Here is an 8,385-nt window from a genome sequence, read left to right as displayed (position 1 = left end):
CATGGAATTTGAGTCAATGTATCTGCACCCATATAACTCTTATCAAATAAATTTTTTTGAAACCGTGAAAATTTCCTTGGCAAAATTTTTTCATGTAAATCCTTACTGGATGACTCTTCCACACGATCCATTGTCCTGTAAATATTCAAACGAGATCTTCAGGACCCATACATGGAATTTGAGTCAATGTATCTGACCCCATATAACTTTTATCAAATGAATTTTAATGACAACCAGAAAATTTTCTTGGCAATTTTTTTTATGTGAATGCTTACTGGATGGCTCTTTCACACAATCCATTGTCCTGTAAATGTTTCAAACGTGATCTTCAGGACCCATACATGGAATTTGAGTCAATGTATCTGCCCCCATATAACTCTTATCAAATGAATTTTAATTACAACGAGAAAATTCCCTTGGCAAAATGGATGACTCGTTAACACGATCCATTGTCCTGTAAATGTTTCAAACGTGATCTTCAGGACCCATACATGGAATTTGAGTCAATGTATCTGACCCCATATAACTTTTATCAAATGAATTTTAATGACAACCAGAAAATTTTCTTGGCAATTTTTTTTTATGTGAATGCTTACTGGATGGCTCTTTCATACAATGCATTGTCCTGTAATTGTTTCAAACGTGATCTTCAGGACTCATACATAGAATTTTAATCAATGTATCTACCCCCATATAACTCTTATCAAATGAATTTTAATGACAACGAGAAAATTTCCTTGTCAAAATGGATGACTCGTTAACACGATCCATTGTCCTGTAAATGTTTCAAACGTGATCTTCAGGACCCATACATGGAATTTGAGTCAATGTATCTGGGGGCAGATGTCATTAAAATTCATTTGATAAGAGATATATGGGGGCATATATCTCTTATCAAATGAATTTTAATGACAACGAGAAAACTTCCTTGGCGAATTTTTTGTTTTATGTTAATCCTTACTGGATGACTCGTTAGCACGATCCATTGTCCTGTAAATGTTTCAAACGTGATCTTCAGGACCCATACATGGAATTTGAGTCAATGTATCTGCCCCCATATAATTCTAATCAAATGAATTTTAACGACAACGAGAAAATTTCCTTGGCAAAATTTTTTTATGTAAATCCTTACTGGATGGCTCTTTCACACAATCCATTGTCCTGTAAATGTTTCAAACGTGATCTTCAGGACCCATACATGGAATTTGAGTCAATGTATCTGCCCCCATATAACTCTTATCAAATGAATTTTAATGACAACGAGAAAATTTCCTTGACGAAATTTTTTTCATGTAAATCCTTACTGGATGGCTCTTTCACACGATCCGTTGTCCTGTAAATGTTTCAAACGTGATCTTCAGGACCCATACATGGAATTTGAGTCAATGTATCTGCCCCCATATAATTCCTATCAAATGAATTTTAATGACAACGAGAAAATTTCCTTGGCAAATTTTTTTTTATGTAAATCCTTACTGGATGGCTCTTTCACACAATCCATTGTCCTGTAAATGTTTCAAACGTGATCTTCAGGACCCATACATGAAATTTGAGTCAATTTATCTGCCCCCATATAACTCTTACCAAATGAATTTTAATGACAACGAGAAAATTTCCTTGGCAAAATTTTTTTTATGTAAATAATTACTGGATGGCTCTTTCACACGACCCATTGTCCTGTAAATGTTTCAAACGAGATCTTCAGGACCCATACATGGAATTTGAGTCATTGTATCAGCCCCCATATAACTCTTATCAAATGATTTTTAATGACAACGAGAAAATTTCCTTGGCGATTTTTTTTTCATGTAAATCCTTACTGGATGACTCTTTCACACGATCCATAGTCCTGAAAATAATTCAAACGTGATCTGCAGGACCCATACATGGAATTTGAGTCAATGTATCTGCCCCCATATAACTCCTATCAAATGACTTTTAATGACAACGAGAAAATTTCCTTGGCGAAATTTTTTTCATGTAAATCGTTACTGGATGGCTCTTTCACACGATCCTTTGTCCTGTAAATGTTTCAAACGTGATCTTCAGGACCCATACATGGAATTTGAGTCAATGTATCTGCCCCCATTTATCTCTTATCAAATGAATTTTAATGACAACGAGAAAACTTCCTTGGCGAATTTTTTTTCATGTAAATCCTTACTGGATGACTCTTTCACACGATCCATTGTCCTGTAAATATTCAAACGAGATCTTCAGGACCCATACATGGAATTTGAGTCAATGTATCTGACCCCATATAACTTTTATCAAATGAATTTTAATGACAACCAGAAAATTTTCTTGGCAATTTTTTTTTATGTGAATGCTTACTGGATGGCTCTTTCACACAATCCATTGTCCTGTAAATGTTTCAAACGTGATCTTCAGGACCCATACATGGAATTTAGGTCAATGTATCTGCCCCTATATAACTCTTATCAAATGAATTTTAATGACAACGAGAAAATTTTCTTGGCGAAATTTTTTTCATGTAAATCCTTACTGGATGACTCTTTCACACGATCCATTGTCCTGAAAATGTTTCAAACGTGATCTGCAGGACCCATACATGGAATTTGAGTCAATGTATCTGCACCCATATAACTCTTATCAAATAAATTTTTTTGAAACCGTGAAAATTTCCTTGGCAAAATTTTTTCATGTAAATCCTTACTGGATGACTCTTCCACACGATCCATTGTCCTGTAAATATTCAAACGAGATCTTCAGGACCCATACATGGAATTTGAGTCAATGTATCTGACCCCATATAACTTTTATCAAATGAATTTTAATGACAACCAGAAAATTTTCTTGGCAATTTTTTTTTATGTGAATGCTTACTGGATGGCTCTTTCACACAATCCATTGTCCTGTAAATGTTTCAAACGTGATCTTCAGGACCCATACATGGAATTTGAGTCAATGTATCTGCCCCTATATAACTCTTATCAAATGAATTTTAATGACAACCAGAAAATTTTCTTGGCAATTTTTTTTATGTGAATGCTTACTGGATGGCTCTTTCACACAATCCATTGTCCTGTAAATGTTTCAAACGTGATCTTCAGGACCCATACATGGAATTTGAGTCAATGCATCTGCCCCCATATAACTCTTATCAAATGAATTTTAATTACAACGAGAAAATTCCCTTGGCAAAATGGATGACTCGTTAACACGATCCATTGTCCTGTAAATGTTTCAAACGTGATCTTCAGGACCCATACATGGAATTTGAGTCAATGTATCTGACCCCATATAACTTTTATCAAATGAATTTTAATGACAACCAGAAAATTTTCTTGGCAATTTTTTTTTATGTGAATGCTTACTGGATGGCTCTTTCACACAATCCATTGTCCTGTAAATGTTTCAAACGTGATCTTCAGGACCCATACATGGAATTTGAGTCAATGTATCTGCCCCTATATAACTCTTATCAAATGAATTTTAATGACAACGAGAAAATTTTCTTGGCGAAATTTTTTTCATGTAAATCCTTACTGGATGACTCTTTCACACGATCCATTGTCCTGAAAATGTTTCAAACGTGATCTGCAGGACCCATACATGGAATTTGAGTCAATGTATCTGCACCCATATAACTCTTATCAAATAAATTTTTTTGAAACCGTGAAAATTTCCTTGGCAAAATTTTTTCATGTAAATCCTTACTGGATGACTCTTCCACACGATCCATTGTCCTGTAAATATTCAAACGAGATCTTCAGGACCCATACATGGAATTTGAGTCAATGTATCTGACCCCATATAACTTTTATCAAATGAATTTTAATGACAACCAGAAAATTTTCTTGGCAATTTTTTTTATGTGAATGCTTACTGGATGGCTCTTTCACACAATCCATTGTCCTGTAAATGTTTCAAACGTGATCTTCAGGACCCATACATGGATTTTGAGTCAATGTATCTGCCCCCATATAACTCTTATCAAATGAATTTTAATTACAACGAGAAAATTCCCTTGGCAAAATGGATGACTCGTTAACACGATCCATTGTCCTGTAAATGTTTCAAACGTGATCTTCAGGACCCATACATGGAATTTGAGTCAATGTATCTGACCCCATATAACTTTTATCAAATGAATTTTAATGACAACCAGAAAATTTTCTTGGCAATTTTTTTTTATGTGAATGCTTACTGGATGGCTCTTTCACACAATCCATTGTCCTGTAAATGTTTCAAACGTGATCTTCAGGACCCATACATGGAATTTGAGTCAATGTATCTGCCCCTATATAACTCTTATCAAATGAATTTTAATGACAACGAGAAAATTTTCTTGGCGAAATTTTTTTCATGTAAATCCTTACTGGATGACTCTTTCACACGATCCATTGTCCTGAAAATGTTTCAAACGTGATCTGCAGGACCCATACATGGAATTTGAGTCAATGTATCTGCACCCATATAACTCTTATCAAATAAATTTTTTTGAAACCGTGAAAATTTCCTTGGCAAAATTTTTTCATGTAAATCCTTACTGGATGACTCTTCCACACGATCCATTGTCCTGTAAATATTCAAACGAGATCTTCAGGACCCATACATGGAATTTGAGTCAATGTATCTGACCCCATATAACTTTTATCAAATGAATTTTAATGACAACCAGAAAATTTTCTTGGCAATTTTTTTTTATGTGAATGCTTACTGGATGGCTCTTTCACACAATCCATTGTCCTGTAAATGTTTCAAACGTGATCTTCAGGACCCATACATGGAATTTGAGTCAATGTATCTGCCCCTATATAACTCTTATCAAATGAATTTTAATGACAACGAGAAAATTTTCTTGGCGAAATTTTTTTCATGTAAATCTTTACTGGATGACTCTTTCACACGATCCATTGTCCTGAAAATGTTTCAAACGTGATCTGCAGGACCCATACATGGAATTTGAGTCAATGTATCTGCACCCATATAACTCTTATCAAATAAATTTTTTTGAAACCGTGAAAATTTCCTTGGCAAAATTTTTTCATGTAAATCCTTACTGGATGACTCTTCCACACGATCCATTGTCCTGTAAATATTCAAACGAGATCTTCAGGACCCATACATGGAATTTGAGTCAATGTATCTGACCCCATATAACTTTTATCAAATGAATTTTAATGACAACCAGAAAATTTTCTTGGCAATTTTTTTTATGTGAATGCTTACTGGATGGCTCTTTCACACAATCCATTGTCCTGTAAATGTTTCAAACGTGATCTTCAGGACCCATACATGGAATTTGAGTCAATGTATCTGCCCCCATATAACTCTTATCAAATGAATTTTAATTACAACGAGAAAATTCCCTTGGCAAAATGGATGACTCGTTAACACGATCCATTGTCCTGTAAATGTTTCAAACGTGATCTTCAGGACCCATACATGGAATTTGAGTCAATGTATCTGACCCCATATAACTTTTATCAAATGAATTTTAATGACAACCAGAAAATTTTCTTGGCAATTTTTTTTTATGTGAATGCTTACTGGATGGCTCTTTCATACAATGCATTGTCCTGTAATTGTTTCAAACGTGATCTTCAGGACTCATACATAGAATTTTAATCAATGTATCTACCCCCATATAACTCTTATCAAATGAATTTTAATGACAACGAGAAAATTTCCTTGTCAAAATGGATGACTCGTTAACACGATCCATTGTCCTGTAAATGTTTCAAACGTGATCTTCAGGACCCATACATGGAATTTGAGTCAATGTATCTGGGGGCAGATGTCATTAAAATTCATTTGATAAGAGATATATGGGGGCATATATCTCTTATCAAATGAATTTTAATGACAACGAGAAAACTTCCTTGGCGAATTTTTTGTTTTATGTAAATCCTTACTGGATGACTCGTTAGCACGATCCATTGTCCTGTAAATGTTTCAAACGTGATCTTCAGGACCCATACATGGAATTTGAGTCAATGTATCTGCCCCCATATAATTCTAATCAAATGAATTTTAATGACAACGAGAAAATTTCCTTGGCAAAATTTTTTTATGTAAATCCTTACTGGATGGCTCTTTCACACAATCCATTGTCCTGTAAATGTTTCAAACGTGATCTTCAGGACCCATACATGGAATTTGAGTCAATGTATCTGCCCCCATATAACTCTTATCAAATGAATTTTAATGACAACGAGAAAATTTCCTTGACGAAATTTTTTTCATGTAAATCCTTACTGGATGGCTCTTTCACACGATCCGTTGTCCTGTAAATGTTTCAAACGTGATCTTCAGGACCCATACATGGAATTTGAGTCAATGTATCTGCCCCCATATAATTCCTATCAAATGAATTTTAATGACAACGAGAAAATTTCCTTGGCAAATTTTTTTTTATGTAAATCCTTACTGGATGGCTCTTTCACACAATCCATTGTCCTGTAAATGTTTCAAACGTGATCTTCAGGACCCATACATGAAATTTAAGTCAATTTATCTGCCCCCATATAACTCTTACCAAATGAATTTTAATGACAACGAGAAAATTTCCTTGGCAAAATTTTTTTTATGTAAATAATTACTGGATGGCTCTTTCACACGACCCATTGTCCTGTAAATGTTTCAAACGAGATCTTCAGGACCCATACATGGAATTTGAGTCATTGTATCAGCCCCCATATAACTCTTATCAAATGAATTTTAATGACAACGAGAAAATTTCCTTGGCGATTTTTTTTTCATGTAAATCCTTACTGGATGACTCTTTCACACGATCCATAGTCCTGAAAATAATTCAAACGTGATCTGCAGGACCCATACATGGAATTTGAGTCAATGAATCTGCCCCATATAACTCTTATCAAATGACTTTTAATGACAACGAGAAAATTTCCTTGGCGAAATTTTTTTCATGTAAATCGTTACTGGATGGCTCTTTCACACGATCCTTTGTCCTGTAAATGTTTCAAACGTGATCTTCAGGACCCATACATGGAATTTGAGTCAATGTATCTGCCCCCATTTATCTCTTATCAAATGAATTTTAATGACAACGAGAAAACTTCCTTGGCGAATTTTTTTTCATGTAAATCCTTACTTACTCTTTCATACAATGCATTGTCCTGTAATTGTTTCAAGCGTGATCTTCAGGCCTCATACATAGAATTTTGATCAATGTATCTACCCCCATATAACTCTTATCAAATGAATTTTAATGACAACGAGAAAATTTCCTTGGCAAAATGGATGACTCGTTAACACGATCCATTGTCCTGTAAATGTTTCAAACGTGATCTTCAGGACCCATACATGGAATTTGAGTCAATGTATCTGGGGGCAGATGTCATTAAAATTCATTTGATAAGAGATATATGGGGGCATATATCTCTTATCAAATGAATTTTAATGACAACGAGAAAACTTCCTTGGCGAATTTTTTGTTTTATGTAAATCCTTACTGGATGACTCGTTAGCACGATCCATTGTCCTGTAAATGTTTCAAACGTGATCTTCAGAACCCATACATGGAATTTGAGTCAATGTATCTGCCCCCATATAATTCTTATCAAATGAATTTTAATGACAACGAGAAAATTTCCTTGGCAAAATTTTTTTTATGCGAATCCTTACTGGATGGCTCTTTCACACAATCCATTGTCCTGTAAATGTTTCAAACGTGATCTTCAGGACCCATACATGGAATTTGAGTCAATGTATCTGCCCCCATATAACTCTTATCAAATGAATTTTAATGACAACGAGAAAATTTCCTTGGCGAAATTTTTTTCATGTAAATCCTTACTGGATGGCTCTTTCACACGATCCTTTGTCCTGTAAATATTTCAAACGTGATCTTAAGGACCCATACATGGAATTTGAGTCAATGTATCTGCCCCCATATAATTCTTATCAAATGAATTTTAATGACAACGAGAAAATTTCCTTGGCAAAATTTTTTTTATGTAAATCCTTACTGGATGGCTCTTTCACACGATCCAATGTCCTGTGAATGTTTCAAACGTGATCTTCAGGACCCATACATGGAATTTGAGTCAATGTATCTGCCCCCATATAATTCTTATCAAATGAATTTTAATGACAACGAGAAAATTTCCTTGGCGAAATTTTTTTCATGTAAATCCTTACTGGATGACTCTTTCACACGATCCATTGTCCTGAAAATGTTTCAAAAGTGATATGCAGGACCCATACCTGGAAATTGAATCAATGTATCTGCCCCCATATAACTCTTATCAAATGAATTTTAATGACAACGAGAAAACTTACTTGGCGAATTTTTTTCATGTACATCCTTACTGGATGGCTCTTTCACACGATCCATAGTCCTGAAAATAATTCAAACGTGATCTGCAGGACCCATACATGGAATTTGAGTCA

This window comes from Malaya genurostris, chromosome 1 (assembly GCF_030247185.1).
Source record: "Malaya genurostris strain Urasoe2022 chromosome 1, Malgen_1.1, whole genome shotgun sequence".
NCBI classification, from domain to species: Eukaryota; Metazoa; Arthropoda; class Insecta; order Diptera; family Culicidae; genus Malaya; species Malaya genurostris.
This window is presented reverse-complemented; position numbering follows the sequence as displayed.